Genomic DNA, 19,819 nt, shown 5'->3' with positions numbered 1-19,819 from the left:
TCGTAGACCACCTGGCCTCAAACGAGCAATAAAGTCCCTCTAGGCAAGTTATTGTGGCTTGCGGAAACCTCCTTCCTGCAGAACTGAAATCCTGTTAGCTTTGTCTCTGAAGTACAAATGAGTTATTTATTAGTAAGAACACTCTTGCAGAAAGGTAAACTTTAACCAGCCCGCAATATAGGGTGGTTTAGACGGGAGGGAAGGGTGACAGTAACTCCCAAGTCACCTGCACTAGTAACAGGTTTTCCTGATAGTGTTAAGTATGCAGAACTGATGGGAGTTTGAATGTTTCTTCAGCTTATAGGAAAAAAAACGTCATCCAATGGTTACAAACTCTGTTCCCAGTTACGGAACATATATATCAAATGAAGGAACACTCATTTGGCCTGGAAAACTGATTACAAATACGTGTCAGTAGCATATTTTTGGTATGTGAAATCACCATATTTCTGTGTCTTTGGCCTTTCACGTTTAATACCAGAAAGGAAGCCACAAAACTATGTATTGGAGCCATTATCAGGGACAGAACCCAGGGGCTCAACTGAACTGTTTTACCGATGCAATGTGATCTGTGTTCTCACGATACTGGAGCCTCACTAGAATGCTTTTTGTGGAGGGCCCTACCAGGACACCCTTTTGTAGACGAATAGCAACTTGGCAACTGAACCCCAGGGATGAGCCATAAGATGGACGCCTCCCTCCTCCCCCACAAATTCTCTTCAGTCTTCAGGGAAGAAAGACCCAATTTCAACAGAGAGGAGGAAGCCTTTAAAAAAAAGTTTGATTTATGTAAGTTGAGTAACAGTCAGACTGTGTAAATACTGAAATTCTGGTCAGGAGCCTGTTATCTTGTAATAGCCCCTTCCATCAGATCTTTAAGAACATCATTTAGACTTCTTGTATAGATAAGACAACTCAGAAGTCGAAAGTCCCTCTTGTCATGTTATCTTCCTAAGGAGATGGAACTGGTCATTTTGGCGTTAGTAAAATTTTCACTTTTCTCAACCCAGTTACCATCACTGAGTTCTGTTAATGTGCATGACACACGCTTCCCCCTCATTAGGCATTTTGGACAAGCGTCAGCATTTAAGGTCATGAGAACTGGATTTTTGTTCCCTTTTTAAGAGTATGGTATTAAGAAAACTTAGCTGAAAACTAGGATAGCTTTCTTCCCCCCGGGCCTGGCTTTCACAACATTCTTGTAGAGTCAGAATGCTAGCTTGCTCAAAGATAGACACACAGGCGGGCTCTCAGGCTGAAAGCGCCCAGTGGGGAAGGACTTCCGTGAGGAATGAGGAGCCCTGCTTCTCGACACGCCTCTCCCCACTCACTGACAGGCCAAGTCAGGTCTCGTGTATGTCAATCAGACTTGCAAAAGTGATTTCTTTGTTTGGGGGCATTTGTTTCTGGGTTTTTTTTTTTTTTCCTGTTTTCAACATAAAATTCTTAGTTGAGAATACACATCATCTTCATTTTCTAATCAATGGGATAGAAAAGAGTAAAAAGTCTAATATCTAAATGCAACTGTTATATCTATTAGAAAGCAAGGTATTAAGGGTTCTGCAATCTGATATTCTTTGGCTGCCTATAGAAAAGTGCTTTAGGGCCGGCCCCGTGGCTTAGCGGTTAAGTGCACGCGCTCCGCTGCTGGCAGCCCGGGTTCGGATCCCGGGCGCGCACCGACACACTGCTTCTCCGGCCATGCTGAGTCCGCGTCTCGCATACAGCAACTAGGATGTACAACTATGACATACAACTATCTACTGGGGCTTTAAAATAAATAAATAAATAAAATCTTTAAAAAAAAAAAAAGAAAAGTGCTTTAAACCAGTGGTTCTCAAAATATGATCCCCAGACCAACAGTTTCAGCATCAGCTGGGAACTTGTTCAAAATGCAAAATCTTCAGCCCCATTCCAGACCTATTGAATCAGAAACTCTGGGGGTGGGGCCAGCAGTTTGGGTTTAACAAGCCTTGTGGTTGATTCTGATGCACACTCAAGTTTTAGAACCACTGCTAGTTTAAATCATGCCAAAGGATCAGCTGGACAAAATCCTTGCCCTTTTCTTCTTATTGGAAGAGGCAACTTGGCCTAGGTGATATTACTGAGACAGACCAGTTATTGCACCTGTCTGGGTTTGGCTCCGTAGCACCAATTAAATCGTGTAGTTGCATCCTTATTGGCCTTTCCTGGAAATGATTTTCCTCACTCTTGGGTGCTTCATCCCTCTGTAGGAGTCACCCAAGCCAGGACTGACCCTTTTCTCTCTGTTGAATCCCACTGCCTTATATCTCTTCTGGCACCTCTGCTTTTTACCCTGTTACTTAAGAATCCTGCCTGCAATTGGACTTACTACAGGTTCAGGCCTTGGTTTTGAGTTTTTTTATTCTCTTTCTAGAAAGACAACTGCACCCTGAAAACGTCTTTAACAAACCACAGAGGTTCACGTTCAAGAGTGCAGCAAGAGGAGCATACATAGTAACATTCTGTAGTAATCTACATCTCACCCTGCAAACTCATTGTGGCTGTTAACTTGTACTTCTTCTTCCAACATTAAGTGTTAATAATAACGGGCTAGCCCGGTGGCACAGCAGTTAAGTGCGCACGCTCCACTTTGGCGGCCCGAGGTTTGCAGGTTCGGATCCCGGGTGCGCACCGACGCACCGCTTGTCAGGCCACGCTGTGGCGACGTCTCATATAAAGTGGAGGAAGATGGGCACAGATGTTAGCTCAGGGCCAGTCTTCCTCAGCAAAAAGGAGGAAGATTGGCATTGGATGTTGTCTCAGGGCTGATCTTCCTCACCCCCCCAAAAAAAGTGTTAATAATAACAGTAGTTCCTGTTTGTGAATGCTAATGTTCGATGAATCATTTTGAACATTTACCATGGCTTCTGTCTTTGAATCCTCAACAGTCCAATGAGATACAGGCAATATCACTATCTCCAATTTACAGAGGAAGAAACTGAGGTCTAGAAATGGTTAAACAATGTGCCCTGGATCACATAGCCTGACAACCACAAAACTCTGCAACCTTTTGATTGACTAAGGTCAATGCTGATCAATTGCACTTTGGTTCCCTTCACTGGCTTCCCAGAATATCCAGCCTCTAGCAGAAGCCTCAGGGAGCAATGAGTTGATCAAAAGTAGATGAAAAGAGAGAGAGAATGAAAAAACAAAAAAACCTCTAGACAGAAAGTCAGGGACCTGGTTCTGCACTAATCAGCTGGGCCCTTGGCAAGACACTTACCCTCCCTGAGTCTCAGTTTCTCAGACTGTTAACTACGTCAGTAACATCTACTTCTCAGAGTTGTTGGGAGGATCCTCAGTGAAACTGCCTAGCAAGAGGCCTCCTGTTAGTATCTTCTCCCTGGGGGATGAGAAGCTCATAATGCATCAGTACCAAAAGCAAGGTGCAGCCTCAGTTGCTGAACCACAGTCCCTTTCATTCTTGTGGCAGAGGGCAGTTATGTTTCTCTGGCTGTGTTTTCTCTTGAGGGTAGGATGATGGTGCAATCTAGGTAAATAAAGGGATAGGAGGAAGGATTGGGAAGCACCCAGCCAACTTGTCTCAGTGCTCCTGGCCTCCTGTCCTCTCCGCCTCCCCCAGTGCCTTGCTTCAGGCACTGTCTGTTTGTTTATACTGCTCCTGCGAAATTGCTGGCAAACAACAGGCTTCTTATGTACATTTGGGTACTTGTGGATGGAGCCAGACAGGGTCTCTGTTGGAATGCCCTAACATTCAGGAAGGGCACAGACCAGGCCTGCCTCAGAACAACATTCTCTTGGCCGGTCAGAGCTCTCTGCTTGGGGGCGAGAGGGGTGTGCGTGGCAGAAATGATAGGTAACTAGCACCCAGCATGAAACATTTAATGTGGGAGCTCTGCCTGGGAAGTAGGACTATAATAATGCAGGCTGGGATGGGGGTGGGTTGGAAGTGGTGTGAGCTCCCACTCAGCCCTCCCTGTCCAGTGCAGCAGTGCATACTTATAAAGGAGGGAAGGGCAGCTGGTGGGGAGGTCTGGAATTTACATCCACACCTAGGTGGAGAGACTACAATTGCCAGCCTAGTACAGACCTGTATGGGCTCAGTCTTGGGGAGGGATAGCTGATGGTGAATGGAAAGTGAACATGAACCGTGGAGTAGGGCAAAGGATCACAAGGCAGTACCCTCCTCTAGGCTGGGGTGGTCCTGCATCTGCCTGCCTCCTGCCACAGTGTGCTCCTAATTCAACAAGATTTTGAAGGTATTGCATATATTCTACAGTACCTAGTGTTTCTTTTTTTGAGCGTGGCCTATGTGTGTGTATATAAGAGAGAAACAGACAGTGTCAAGTGTTCATGTGTTTTGCAGGGTGGGAGCCTGGAAGGGGGGCTTCTCATCTCTCTGGAGCCCCTCTCTTGTCAATGTAGCCACAGGACGTGTTTGCTCTCCGGGGTCCTGCCATTTCCCCAGGCTAATTACATGCCTTTTTATGACAGGAAATAGTTTCTCAGCTGAGCTGGGAAAGCCAAGTGCCTGGTGCCCCTCATCGTGGGTATCATGGGAAGGACAGGAACAGCAGCAGCTGCTTGGCTTCTCCTTGCTTCCCCTGCCCTCTCCAGGAACCCGAGCTGGAGACTGGGAACGTTTCTTTCTTCCAGCAGAAGCCTCCAAACTGGCCCCTGGGCGTGGCTGTGACATGGATGCTTTGAGGAAGCGCAAGCAAAGGATGAGATTAGGTGGTGGATGCAGGCGGAACGTTAGCAAGGTCCCTGAGGAAGTTGAGTTGTTTCTTCGCGGCCCTTCAGCTGCTGCCTGGGAGTGAGAGGGAGTGTGGCTGTCCCCACCCCTGCTGTGTACAGCTGCTGGGACAGAGCCAGCTGCTTCAGGCTTGGCTGGGGTGGGGGTGGGGGACACAGTGGGGAGGCAGAGGAGATTGGCTGAGGTCCAGGGACCGGGCTGCAAGATCCTCCTCTCCCCTCAGGGCCCCCTCAGTCAGCACAGTCCCTGGGAGGTGGTTTTAGAAAATAGTCCCACTGGAGACTATAGGTGAGGGGGATGTGGAGGGAGCAGGAAACAGCTGGGCCGCTGCTTTCCTCGAAAGGTTACTCATGAAGCAGATTTCAGGATGTGAGGGATATGGGCACCTTTCCTCTTTTCATTACCGGAGAGAGAGAGCGAGAGCACCCCACGGTGCTTCAGCAGTCTCTTCAATACGTACAGCGAGGGGCCGGCCTGGTGGCACAAGCGGTTGAGCGCGCGCTCCGCTGCGGCGGCCCCGGGTTTGCGGGTTCGGATCCCGGGCGCGCACCGACTCGCTGCTTGTCAGGCCATGCTGTGGCGGCGTCCCATATAAAGTGGAGGAAGATGGGCACGGATGTTAGCCCAGGGCCAGTCTTCCTCAAGAAAAAAGGGGAGGATTGGCATCAGATGTTAGCTCAGGGCTGGTCCTCGTCACACACACAAAATAAATACGTCCAGTGAGATGAGAGCTGGTCTGCTGGGAGGGAGTGGGGCAGTGTGGAGCTGCACCAGTGACGCTCTCTCTCGCCTCTTCTGTTTCGCCTTTCTCGGACCTCCAATCTCAGGGCTACCCTAAGCTTCTAAGGGCCTCCCCCGTCCCAATTCTCCTTTACAAAAATAAAATGCCAACGCTGGGGAGACTGGGATTGGGGAAATCAGGAAGAGGAGTGAAGAGAGGCTGAATTTCTGGTCCTGCACTGACCATACAGCAGTTTCTCATTATTATGCCTCCATTACATTCAGCCCAGAGCCACACAAAGAGGCAGAGAGAAGAAATGGGACACAGTTGTAAGCCCCTTCAGGGCAGGAGCTCTCCCAAGCCTTCTTTTTGTAATTGAAAATTTTATTGAGATCTTTGTAAATTCACATGCAGTTATAAGAAATAAGACAGAGAGATCCCTTGTATACTTTGCCCAGTTTTCCCCAATGGTAACATTTTGCAACACTATATAATATCACAGCCAGGCTACTGCGCTGATACAATCCACCAATCTTGTTAAGATATCTCCTTTTACTTGTGTGCACGTGTGTGTACTTAGTTCAATACCATTTTATCACCTGTGTGTATGTCTGAGCTGTGACAACCTAGATTCTGATGTTGCAACACTACAGGGAACAAGGATCCCTCGCGTTGCCCTTTTATAACACCCCCCCACCCCAATCCTTGGCAACCACTATAGTGTGCTCCATTTCTAAAGTTTTATTTCAAAATGTTATATAAAAGGAATCATATAGCATGTGACCTTTTGAGACTGGCTTTTGTCTCAGCATAATTCCCAGAAGATCCATCCGAGTTGGTATGTGCATCGATAGTTCATTCCTTCTTATTGGTGTGTAGTAATTCTCAGGATGTTAGTACCAGGGTTTGTTTAACGTTCCCTTGTTGAAGGACATGTGGGTTGTTTCCAGTTTGCAGTGATTACAAATAAGGCTGCTCTGGACATTCGTGTCCAGGTTTTGTGTGAATATCAAATGGTTTCTTATCCAGCGACAGCATCATGTGGGCACACAGTGGATCCCCAGTCAGTGCTCCCTGGAAATGACTGACAACAATCTGCTCCTGCGCTTCTGTCCCGGTGGGGGTGAGGGGGAACGTGAGGATTATGGCGATGATGGTAATTACCTTCAACGGCGAACCAAACATCAAGGCACCATTGGAAGAAAGGATCAAAAGACACATGGTCATCATCAGCATTAAGCAGCTGGGAACACAGGAGGGCAAGGTTGTATATAGAATCAAAAGGTAAGGTTCACTCTACAGGTGACAGAGAATGACCAGAGGGGAAGGGGGGAGGGAGAAGGGTGAAAGGGGTGACAGAACTTGTGTACGGTGAAAGATGGTAACTACTCTTTGGGTGGTGAACATGATATAGTCCACACAGAAATTGAAATATAATGATTTACACCTGAAATTTATATAATATATATAATTTATAAATATATATATGTTATAAACCAGTTACCTCCATAAAAAAGAATTTAAAAACACACACAAAAAGAAAGAGAATGAGAACAACTGACAAGTAGCATAGGACAGTGGAAACGATACACAAGGACGGCATAGGGATGCTGAGGGCCTCTGAGAGTGAAGAGAGGAGGGGCTTTGGAAGCGGACCAGATTGAAGTCCTGCCTCCACCTCTTCTTAGCTGCGTGTTCTGGGCAAGGTACTTAAAGCTCTCTGGGACTCCACTTCCTAATCTGTAAAATGAAGATAAATATCTTTCTCATAAGGAATAAATAAAACAGAATATGTAAAGTTCTTGACTCACAGTAGCCCCTGAATAAATGTTAGTTTCCTTCCTCCATCCCCTCCATAGGGGGGAGTAAGGGTAACAGATATTGGAGCGGGGCTAATCAGAAGAGACCTCAGGAGTCTGGTTTAAAGGAAGCTCGCAGAGGGGCACAAGAGTAATAGGGAGGATTGGAGCAAAGGTAGGGAGGTTGGACTCAGCAGGGGACTGAATTAGATGCAGGCCACCTCTTGGCAGCACTGGCGTTGCCTCAAAGCAGAGCAGGAATGGACAAATGGCCCCAAGGGGTCATGGGTTCCGCCACCACTTGGCTGGCTGTGCCATGCTGTGTTTTCTACTTTCAAGGTGAGCTTCTCCTTGCTTTATGAAAGGCTCAAAATGGACAGTGGGCGTCCCTCTTTGGAATGGCTACTGGGGTATGCTGGGTAGGATGCCTTTGCTGCCAAGCACATGCAAACCATCCACCAACCCACCCCTCCCTTCAAATTCCAAACCCCAAGCAGACCAAGTCCTTGGTGCCTCCAGCGCCTTCCAGAAACTGCCTGACCGCACAGCCCTCCTCCCAGCCGTGCCTTTGATCTGACAAAGATGCTTAACCTTTTGATCCCATCATGGGACTGTCCCCAGCCTTAGGCCACTGGAAAGGGAGAAAGAGAACCCTCCTTTCCTTGTTCCCACTCTTGCTTCGTTCCAACAAAGATTAGTTCCCTTTACGGTCTCTCCTCTGGAAGAGAAGGAGATTGCAGGCTCTTGACACCCTGTTCCCTGTTCTCCTCTGCTCATCCTGCCTGCCAGGTCGAGGCTGGGGCCAGAGACACAGCTGGGAAGAGCCCCTGGCCTTTAAAGCCAGTATTTGGAGGGGCAGGGGGTAATGGGCCACTGCCCTCCCAAATGCCTTGGTCTTCTCCCTCTGCCAGTTCTCTTTCCCATGGCCCTTTAGGTGTCAGAGGGCTTGCCTCCTCAAGTATGGGGGTGGCAGGAGGGGAGGTAAGAGAAGGAAAATGGAGACAGAGTTCCCCTTGGGTGCGGCCAATCAGAAGGAGCCCTCCCTACCCCATTCAGGGGCCTCCATGCCACTCAAGTGGTCACAGCAAATGTCCTGTTCTGTTCCAAACTTCTTTTTGCCCATCATCACTTTTTTCACTGAATTTGTTGATACTTCTCCCTGCCAAACTCCTAACTCCCAAAGTGATCTTTAAAAACATAAATTAGATCATGTCACTCCTCTGCTTGCCTTCTTCTAGTGTCTTCCTGTTGCACAAGCAGGAAATTCACAGAATCTGGTTTCTGCTCACTTATCCAGCCCCATCTCGGCCTCTGGCTCTGGCCCTCTTTCCACTGCTGGCACTCAGCTGCCTTGCGTGCGGGCTGCTCTCGCTGCTACCCTTTGCATTTGTGTTCCATCTTCCAGCTCAAATGTCACCTCCTCCGAGGGTCCTTTCTGCCTTGACCTCCCTTCCCAAACCCTCCCCAGGCCCTCCAACTCATCGTCTTGCTTTACTTCCTTCATGGCCACCTGAAGTTATTTAGCCATGAGTCTGTGTGGTTTCCTGCTGGAATGTGTACTCCTTGACGTGGGGACCTCTCCTGTCCCATCTACCAGTGTGTCCCCAGCATCTACAAGGGGCTTAACAAATATTTGGTTGGACGACAGATGAATCCCTGAGGCTGCAGTGGGGCTGGGAAAGGCCCATAATGTGGGCAGAATGCTGGCCTCAGAGACTAGAGAGCCAAGTGCAGGTCTGCATCTCAGTTTTGCCACATAGTAACTGTGCAGCCCCAGACAAATCACTTCACCTCTTTGCATTTCATTGTCCTCATACATAAAATAGAAGTGCTACCACTTGGCTTCATAAGATTGCAGTGAGGATGAGGGAATTATGTGAAAGCACAAAATAGATACGGAATAAGCACTGGTTTAAAATAAATCCACATGGTTATCCAAAGTAAAATAAAGCCTAGATGCTATGACACACTAATCTCTTCTCCCCTCCTTTAATCAACTTTATCATTCTTTTTATTTAAGGAGGCTGACACAAAGCCAACTCTGATGGAAGGATACACAGAAAACCATCACCCGTAGCCCAAAGCCAGACCACCGCCAGTTTTTGTATGGCCCACAAGTGATGAAGGGTTACATTTATGAGTGGCTGGAAAGCAAAATCAAAAGAAGACTATTTTAGGACACGTGAAAACTGTATGGAATTCAAATTTCAGTGTCCGTAAATAAAGTTTTATTAGAACACAGCCACGCCCATTCCTTTTTGTGTGTGTGTGTGTGTGTGTGTGTGTGTGTGTGTGTGTGTGTGAGGAAGATCAGCCCTGAGCTAACATCCATGCTAATCCTCCTCTTTTTGCTGAGGAAGACTGGCTCTGAGCTAACATCTATTGCCAATCCTCCTCCTTTCCCCCCCCCCCCGAAAGCCCCAGTAGATAGTTGCATGTCATAGTTGCACATCCTCCTAGTTGCTGTATGTGGGACGCGGCCTCAGCATGGCCGGAGAAGTGGTGCGTTGGTGCACACCCAGGATCCGAACCCGGGCCACCAGTAGCGGAGCGCGCGCACTTAACCGCTAAGCCACGGGGCCGGCCCACGCCCATTCCTTTACATACGTGTTGTCTGTGGCTGCTTTTGTGCCACAAGCGCAGAGGTGAGTGGTTCTGTCGAAGACCAGGTGGCGCCTAAAATATTTTTTATTTGCCCTTCACAGAAAAAGCTTGCAGATTCCTGGCTGATTCTAGAAAGTGAGAGGGCTCATCTAAGAAGATGCTGGGTGGCACGGAGAAGGCCAGCGTGGCTTCTGGGGGCCGCTCCTCTTCTAGGGCTCTCTGCTGCATACTTTGGAAGGCTTTGTTTCACCCCTGCCCACAGAAGCAGTGCCAACCTCCTCGAGTCCAGAGAGAGACTGAGGTCAGCTGCACAGCTGCTAAGCCTTTTGGGGAGGGACCCCAGAGAGACGCCCCACGTGAGCCCCTGCCCTGTTGCAGCTGTTGTAACCTTCCTTTTCTAGAAGGCAGGAGGTAGGGTAGTTAAAGTGGCTTAACCTCCAGGACATCAACTCTCCTACCCAAGGTAGGAGTCCTAGGCACCCTCTCCTCCCAGAAGCTGTTCCATGTCTGCACTGCAGGCCTGTATAGGAGGCAGCCTGCAAGAGCCCTGGTAGATTCTTCTTAGAAAGAAACAGAACTAGCTGCTTCGAGGAGGTGCAAAGTCTGCTCCTAATGACAGGTCTCTCTCTCTGGGGAGCTTATAATCACCATGGGAGGCGCCCCCTCCGTGTGGCAGAGATGCAGGGACGGATGGAGCCCTTGAGATCACAGGAGGCTGCTGTGTGGCCTTGAGGGTGGGGATATGTGTGCACATTCTCGGGGCTGTGGAAAGAAGGGACAAGAATCAAAATGTAAATGCAGAGTCTCTGTCCTTGCAAAAGCCAGGGTGCTGGGGATGAACAGGAAGCTGAGCTCAGGAGGTGCCACCGGCTGCCGGCTTAAGTGCAGGGTGAGGGCACAGTGCAGAAGTGTGCCGTTCCAATGCCTCCTTCCTTCTGGTCCTTCCTGCATCACCTCTGGGAAGTCCCGAGGGCCGGGGCCAAGACCCCACCACTGCCCTGCTCCCTCTAAGGAAGGAAAGGCCTGTTTTACCCAAGACTTCTCAGGAAGTAGAGATAGAACCAACGTTGTCCTGTCTCCTCTGTGCTCTGGTCCCAGCACCCAGCAGCCTCTGCCCCCTTGGGTCACCTTCCTTAGGTGGTGAGTCCTTGGACATGGTCAGAGGACTAGAGGTCAAGGCCAGGCTCCAACACTTATGGCTGTGTGGCCCTAGCAAGTCACTTACTACTTCTCCAAGTATACATTTCCCTCCTTTAATAGGACCTGTCTCCCAAGGTCATTGTAAGGGCCAAGTGACACGCTGCACATGAAACCATTTTGAAAACCATAAAGCCCAGGAAAGAGTGTGCATGGGAACGAGCTATGACCTTTGTCCCCACACCATCCCAATGGACAGAGTGAGCCTACCCATTATGCTATGGTGAGACAGGCCCCAAGTGGCTGAGTGACTTCAAACTAATCTAAGCATTGTGTGCCTCCAGCAGACTAGAGGGGCTGCAGGCCTCTATCACTAAGACGGTAACTGTAATTTAGGAGATGTGAGTGAGGGGAGGAAGACCCGGCCCAGAGCTGGGAGGCCCTGGAGATGCTATCATAGACTCCTATCACAGGCAGCCCGCTGCCTGGGGTCCAGTCTCAGCATCTCCTTGATAGGGATCAGCCTTCCTGTGTCAGCCCCGGCAGTTAGACACACGGAGATAGTGGTCTGCTTCCTGCCAAGGCTGGTACGGCGGCCCCTCCTGGTCCACGGCTCTCCTCTGCTGCCCATCTGCTCAGGACTGGGAGGGTGGAGGGGAAGTTTTATTTTTTTTATTTTTATTTTTTTTGTGAGGAAGATCAGCCCTGAGCTAACATCCATGCCAATCCTCCTCTTTTTGCTGAGGAAGACTGGCCCTGGGCTAACATCTGTGCCCATCTTCCTCCACTTTATATGGGATGCCCCCACAGCATGGCCTGACAAGTGGTGTGTCGGTATGCGCCCGGGATCCGAACCTGGGCTGCCAGCACCGGAGCTCACGCACTTAACCGCTACGCCACGGGGCCGGCCCCGGAGGGGAGGTTTGAAATGTGTGAATTTCAGGTGGGACCTGCCTGTCCCCTCTTTTATTCTTGGAAGGTGTTGGTGAAGTTCTAGAAACCCCTGTGTGACCCCTGGAGAGCTCAGCACAAAGAGAGTGGGCCTTGGGTTCTAGTCCAGCTCTGCCGCTCTGTAGCCACATAACGCTTAGTAAGTCACCTCTCCGGTGCCATTATCCTCATCCTATAAAATGCAGAACTGACACCTGTCCTGCCCACTGCTCAGAGTGGTGAGGAGCAAATGGGAGGTGTCTGTGTATGTGCTTTGAAAATGGTGCCATTTACATGCAAGGGATTGCTATTTTTATAGAATGGGGAATGGGGAAGCAGACTCAGACTGGTAGGGTGATGGGGACAGAACCAGAAAACAGCTCTGAGCCGTGGGTGGGAGTGGCAGTGAAAGGGACAAAGTCAGTGTCATTTACTGCTCTGTATTAGGCATGACACTAAGCGCTCTCAATTCTCACACACACTGTGGGATGGGTCCTATAATCCCCTTTTAAAGGGACAACCTAGGCCCCGCGAAGTTAAGTCACTTCCCCAAGTTTACTGCTAGTCAGGGCAGAGCTGGCCAGCAAGCCGGAGTGTGACTCCAGAGTCCATGATCTGTGCACCTGCCAAGTCTCCGGAGAGCCTATTCTGGGTGTGAGCATGAGAGTGAGACAGGGTAGGAGGAGAAGAGTGAGCTGGAGAGGAGGAAGGGAGAGACAGGAAGCATTCCTCGACACCAGGCGCGGTACCTGTCCACCAAAAGTGCCAGGGCTACCGCCAGCCCACATAGCGCTTTTATGCAAATTAGAAAAAGGTAGACATGGCCATGAGCTCTGCCTAGTTGTGCCAGTGAAGTAAATAACATGTACAACTGTACATGGTGGCCCTGGGAGGGACTCTGAAGTTAATTAATTAAAGAAAGAAAAACCAAAGTCTAGGAAATGATGGAATTGAATAGTAAAGAATAACCGGGGGGGTGGGGGTGGGGGGCCGGCCCGGTGGCGCAAGCGGTTAAGTGCGCGCGCTCGCTGTGGTCGGCCCGGGGTTCGCCGGCTCGGATCCTGGGCGTGCACCAACGCACTGCTTAAGCCATGCTGTGGCGGCGTCCCATATAAAATAGAGTAAGATGGGCAGGGATGTTAGCCCAGGGCCAGCCTTCCTCAGCAAAAAAAAAAGAGGAGAATTGGCAGATGTCAGATCAGGGCCAATCTTCCTCACACACACACACAAAAAGAGTAACTGGGGATAGGGAAGAAGAAAAAATGTGGGGAAAAAAAAATAAATGGGAGGCGTGTCAAAGGCAGGTGTGGTGCTGAGGAGGGAGGGGAGGGAGAACTTTGCCTGACTGCCCCAAGTCCAGACCGGAGGCCTTCTGTACCCCTCCCAGTGCACCTGACCACACCCCGGCATGACCATGATGGCTTGCTCACTGCTCTTTCGCCTGCTGGACCATCAGCTCTGGACAGGCTGGGGAGGGATGTTCTAGCATTCTCTCTCTTCACTGCTCACTGAACAATGAGGCATCTTTTGGCCAACATGGCTGAAGGGTGCTTGGCCTCTCGTCTTGGAGCCCAGCAGAGGGGCCCCTCCCACCAGTTCCTTCTGTTCCTCTGGGGCTCCAGAATCTGGGGGTTAGGGGCCCTGGCCAGACTCCTGGACTCAGGCCTGGGGTTAGGGGCCCTGGCCAGACTCCTGGACTCAGGCCTGTGCCTCGCTTTCCCACAGGCCTGGGAATGGATTGTGCAAAAGTGGTACCATACCTTGAGGCAAGAGGTTAGTTTACCAACTAATTATTAATTACTCACTTGCTTATTATCTTGAGCATTGCATCAGGACCATGAGAATGGCTTTATAGCCATTTAAATTACTATCAGCTCCCCTCACCCCCAGACATACACACAGGTCCAGGTACAGTAGTAAATCCTGCCAAAAGTCACGCCAACTGCAGCCTACCCCCCACAACTCCTGGCACATTCAGGCCATCCATTCTAGAATGGGAAAACCTGCCCGGCCAGCAGGATCCCCAATATCATCAGGTCCCCGAGATGGGGCCTGCCCCAGGTCATCTCACTCACCCCTTATCCCCGGGGTGTATTCACTAGACTCGGCTGGCTTGGGGGGACACTTAGGGAAGGGAGGTTAGAGATTTTACAACTTACCTCAGATGCCTAGGGAAGTCCCTCCTCTAGTCTGACCCCATCCCTCTTGCTGTAGTTCTAGTGTTTTCCCCCTTGTTTGGTCCTCCTTGCCTCTGGTTGAGTAAATAGTGTGACAGCACCTAATGGTGAATAGAGCAGGCTCCTCCTCCTTTTATTCCTGTCTTGCAGTCAGAGTCAGCCCTACAGGGAAAATAGGAGCGAGACCTTAGGGCCTCTTCCCTTGCCCCTCCTGCCCCTTGCTTGACCCCTCTATTTTCCCCACTCTGAAGAAAGTGGAATCAGAGCCGGCAACCAAACCCCCTTTGAGCTCCTCGGCCTCCTGATCTGGGCTCTGTCCGGGCCTGCCGCTGCAGAAACACACCGCATTGATTTAGGGAGAACAGAGCCCTGGCTTCCGCCACCAGGCGGGGAGCAGGGCTCTGAGCACAGCTGGGGGAGGGGACCTCAGACTCTCACGTGCTTCAGCTCTGCCGCCTTGGGCAAGTTACTTGACCTCAATTTCCCCATCTGTAAAAGGAGGTGGCACCTGCCTACCTTAGAGATACTTGTGAGAGTCAAACCTGATGCTCTCTGTGAAGGCACCCTGTAAGCCGGTAAGTATAGCACAGAAACAGGTGATTACCACTCACCATTCAGCACGCTGGCCTCAGAAACCCAGCTCAGAACTTCCCGCTCTGTCCAGCTGCTCTGGATTTATCCCACTGAACCCCCATCATTTTTGCCCTCTGGACTTGGTTTCTGGCCTTGAGATTTTTGCACTTGCTGACACGTTGCTGACTCGTAGTTTTGCACCACTTTCCATTTCCCAGAGAAGACTAACCTCCACAAGGGCAGAGAACCTATCTCGAATGTTCTTTTCCACACAGCATCACGTTTAGGGTTCTGTCCATGATACAGAGTGGACAAACACGCATTCACATTCCCCTCTAAGTACATTATTTATGCAGTAGCCTGCGTTCTTCCCAACAAGCTCTCTGCGTAAAAACTGAGACTAAATGAAGTTAAAGGACTTGCTCGCAGGCATAAAGTTACTATGTCCTAGCACCAGCCTGGCTTGTAATTGTTATTTAACAAATGTTTGTTGAATGAGACATGAATGGCTGGATGCACGGTAAGTGATGGTGGGTTGGTCTCACTCCAGAGCCCACACTCTTTCCACCATAGCACAGAGCTTCTCAGTGAGAAGCTGGTGAAAAATCTCAGTGGGGGTGTGGAACTGGCAGGCTCTGTCACCTCTGGCTGTCCCTCCCCATTCTCCAACCCCGCCCTGGTAGTCAGCCCTCAGGCAGTCTGGGCTCCAGAGCAGAATCCCTGCTATTCACAGCACCACCATCTCCTCCTTGCTCCAGGCATTTCAGAACCTAGCCCAGCTAATCAAATGTCTTTCCCTTTTAGAGACTTCCAGGGAAGTTCTCTGGTTCACTCCTGAAACCCTTAAAGGGAAAGGGAGAGCATTCATTACCATTTTTGCCTCTGCCTCACTGTCTTGAACAAGTCCCATCAAGCGTCCAACCCCAACCACAATCTGTCCCGTTACCTCAGTTTCTGAGATAGAGCCGTCGCAGCTCCAGCTATGGGCTTCCTGACTCAGAGCATTCTGCAGATGCCCCTAAAATATGGGAGGCGGAAGGACTCAGCTCTAGCCTTGGAGAGGAGAGGGGGACGGGTTTCATTGGCTCTCAGAACAGAAAAAGACTATCGTACTCATCCAGACTCAGCCCTTACCTGGTGCCTGACAGCCCAGCAATGTCCCCACCAGGCTTAACTCTGCTTAAAGCTGCTTGGGACCTGCCCCTTGGTGAACTCACCTGTGATGGGGCTCCCCGGGACTGGTCTAGGTTGGACCCCTGAGGCCATTCCCTTTCAACATTGACTTTGCTGTCGCCTGTAGAAAAGCCAACTGGGGCCGGCCCAGTGGCGTAGTGGTTCAGTTTGCCCACTCTGCTTCAGTGGCCCAAGGTTCGCAGGTTCGGATCCCGGACGCGGAACTACACACCACTCATCAAGCCATGCTGTGGCAGGTGTCCCACATATAAAATAGAGGAAGATGGGCACAGATGTTACCTCAGGGCCAATTTTCCTCAGCAAAAAGAGGAAGAGTAGCAACAGATGTTAGCTCGGGGCTAATCTTCCTTACCAAAAAAAAAGCCAACACCTTTCCATGACAGAACGTGCTCAGCATTTCTCCACCTCTGCTCTCTGCTTACGGGTCTCTCTGGTTTGGAGGCAGTTTTGGTCTATCCACTGATTCCCCAACAGGCCTGGATGGGGCAGGGGGGAGGGCTCAGAAGGAAGTTCAAATCCAGAAGAAAGTTCTCTTTGTAGAAGGATTTCTGTTTTTCACAGGCAGAGGGAAGTTTCCTGAAGGAAGTACCCTTGAAAGTGTTTGTTCTTTTAAAACTTTCCCTGCATGTGGCACTACTCAAATTGGACTGTCCCCAGCTGCATCGTGGAGGGCTGCATTTGCCAGCAATTCTAAGGCTGTGCCTTCTAGCAATGACAGGGGAGAGCACCAGCAACCTCATGAACTAGAGGCCGCGGTCATCTCCAAGCCTGGTGTTCCAGAGGGAAGACTCAGCTGTCCAGTTCTCCTTTGGGTGGTTTTACCTTCCTCCTCTCCTGTGCCCACGGAGTGTTTGATGATGGTGGAAATATGGCCCAGGTGTGTGGGTATATAATCCCTCCAGTTTCTTTCTTCACCCTTCTCAAACTCGGCTCCATCTTATTTCTTCACCCAAACCGTTCTGAACCTCTCAGTTAAGGAGGCCAGGGGGGTGAGGTCTCCCGCTCAGGCCCCTGATATCCCCCACCCCATCCCTCTGATAGAAACGGGGGCCCACACTGCGGAGCAGCCCAGCAGTTAGTTCTCAGCCCTCTTTCTTCCTCCTTCCTTCATTTTATGTTATTCTTTCCCCTTAAACAAATAGTATTTGTTGGTTGTTTTCTTTCTATTTACAAAAGCAATTTATGAACCATCTAGAAAACTTGGAGATACAGAGAAGTCTCCCTAGACCTCTCGTCCCCTGCAAAATCAAATTTATCCTTCCCATTCATAGAAAACCAGTATTCACCTTGTGGATATGTCTTTTTTATCATTTCTTCTCTATAGATATATACCTAATTTTAAAACCTTTTTATTTTGGAATAACTTTAGATTTACAGGAAAGTTGCAAAGATAATTCAGAGCTCCCATATATCTTTCAACCAGTTTCCCCTGAGGTTTAACATACCCACAGTGCAATGACGGCAATGGAGAAATTAACACTCGGGGACTAGAGTGCAGACTTTACTCAGATTCTACCAGTTTCTCCACTAACGTCCCTTTTCTATTCCAAGATCCAATTCAGTACATCATGTTGCACTAGCATATATCTAATTTTTCAAAAACATATATCCCACTGTGCATACTATTTTGTAGCTGGCTATTTTCATTGGCAATATATTATAAACACTTCCACAGTCAGTTAAAATTGTTGTATGTCATCATCATTTTTAATGGCAGCAAAATGTTCCATTGTTTGGATTAGCCATAATTTGTTTAGCCAATAGTTATTATTTTACATTTAAATATTTTCTAATTTTTCACTACTATAAAGAATGATGAAATGAACATCTTGTACGTACTTCTGATACAGGTATCTCTGGTTATTTTGTCAAAGAGAAATCCCAGAAATGGAATTGCTGTGTCCAGGGGACCCATCCCTCCTCCTTCCAAGTCCACAGCCAGGACTGTGCCCCTGCTGGTGGCCTTTATGCTTAAACAGAATGCTCACCCCTCATCCTGAGGCAGGCAGGGGAAGAAGCAAAGAGACCTCAAAGAGGACCACAGCCTTTGGATGGTGGAGAGGGCGGGAGGAGATGGGAACATCAAGGGAACTCCACGTCCTTAGTGGCTTCTCAGCCATCTTCCAGGCTGACCAGCCCCAGCTGGGTATCTTTTCTCTGTAGAAGGAGGATGATGCTTGGATGCTTGCTCTGAGCCCAAGGGGAATGGGAAGGGGCTGGGGTGGGGGTGGAGCAGAAGCTGCTAATGCATTTTTGCCAGCATCTTGGTTTCTCCAACATCTAGCCAGACTATTAGCAGCTCCCCAAGGATGGCCTTGCTCCTCACGTCATCCCCTATTTTCTACAAATGGGAAGTGGCTAGGGAGTAGGGTTGGTGTGGTGGGGGAGGGAGAGGGGAGGAAGGGAGAGGGACATGGTGGTTTTCCTACAGCTGACTTAGTGGGGAACTGAGGCCCAGAGAAGCTGTTACTTGTCCGGATCAGCCCAGCATGGTGACTAGTAGTATGGGTGTTGTTAGGACTTTCTCTAAGGCTCTGAAGTCACTGTCCAGGCTAGATGACGGATCACTGCTTCTGCCTTGTTTCTGGAGCCCAGAGACTGTGTGTGTGTAGGGGAGGGCGGGGAGTAGGAATTGGACTGAGGGATTGCCTCAGTTTCTTTATCTGAAAATGATACCCATTTCTTGAGTTGTCATTAGGATTGAATGAGTTAAAACATGGAAAGCATTTAGAACAGTGCCTGGCACAATCAGTAATAGTTAACTATTATTATTATTATCACACAAGGCTACACCAGCAGAAAAAGGAGGAGGGAACATTTTCACAGCAAGGGGCCCTATGGCACCCTGTGCTGGGCAAGGCCTGGAGAGTGCCTCCACCTAGATTGGTAAAAAAAGGTCACTTGCATTGGGGAGAGATGACTGGGCACTTATTCAGGTGGTCAGACCTCAGCTCTGGGTGTTCTCCAGGATCTCACACCATGCTGTCTGCTCACTCTCCTGAGCGCTCCTCCCCCTTCCCCATGTCACAAGGCATAAGGCCTGTGCAAAAAGTCAGGGAAGGGACAGGGGGCTCCCACTGCTCTGAGGCGGGACAACTCCCTCCTGCTCTTTTCCCAAGCCTGGAAAACACCATCGTCCAGTCTCTCCTGGCTCTGTAATTTTCCAGCTGACCTGGAATTCCCCCTGACTCCTGCCCTCCTTTCTGGGGCAGAGGGGACACCAGCTCAGGGACCCAGGACTCCACCCTCACCCATAAATGGACATGCCAGCGGCTTTGGAAAGCCACTGGGGCCCTGGAGTGTCCCCTGCTGGAGGGGTGAGTGCTCCCAGGGAGGCAATGCTGAGAGTTTTCAATTTAAACATGTTTCGTGACTCAGAAGGTAGATTCTTGATTCTTTTCTCTCTGTTCTCTCCTGCACACTCTCTCTCTCCCCCACAGCCACCAGGACTCCATTGTTTCCCTCTTCCTCCTCTGCCTCCCAGCTGGAGGTGCCCCGAGAGACCATCTGGCCAACTTCTTCTTACAGAGGCCCAGAATACGGAAGGGACTTGCTCCACATCACACCTGGTTGGTGGCAGGGCCAGTATTGGAACCCAGTGCCCCAATGCCCAGTCCAGGGCTACAGCTAACTGGGTCCTCCTCTTCAAAGGCATCTCCCTGTGATTTTGTGGTATTCAAGTCAACAATCCACATAAATTGGATTTCTCTCTACCATAATAAAACTCCACGGAGGAAAAAAGACACAACTGCCCTCCCCACCCACCCAGGGCCAGCCTGAGCCTCCGGTCTCTGCCTCCACCTGCATTGTTCTACTTGTGTCAAAAGCATTCCAGAAACAGGTATCTGTGGGGACCTTGTTCAACAGCTGACAAAGGGAACATTTTACTGGCAACGTATGACCCTCTCTTACCCATACACACCCTTAGGGACACAAAAACATT

This window comes from Ceratotherium simum, chromosome 2 (genome assembly GCF_057802395.1).
Source record: "Ceratotherium simum simum isolate JZ-2026a chromosome 2, ASM5780239v1, whole genome shotgun sequence".
Taxonomy (NCBI): Eukaryota; Metazoa; Chordata; class Mammalia; order Perissodactyla; family Rhinocerotidae; genus Ceratotherium; species Ceratotherium simum.
This window is presented reverse-complemented; position numbering follows the sequence as displayed.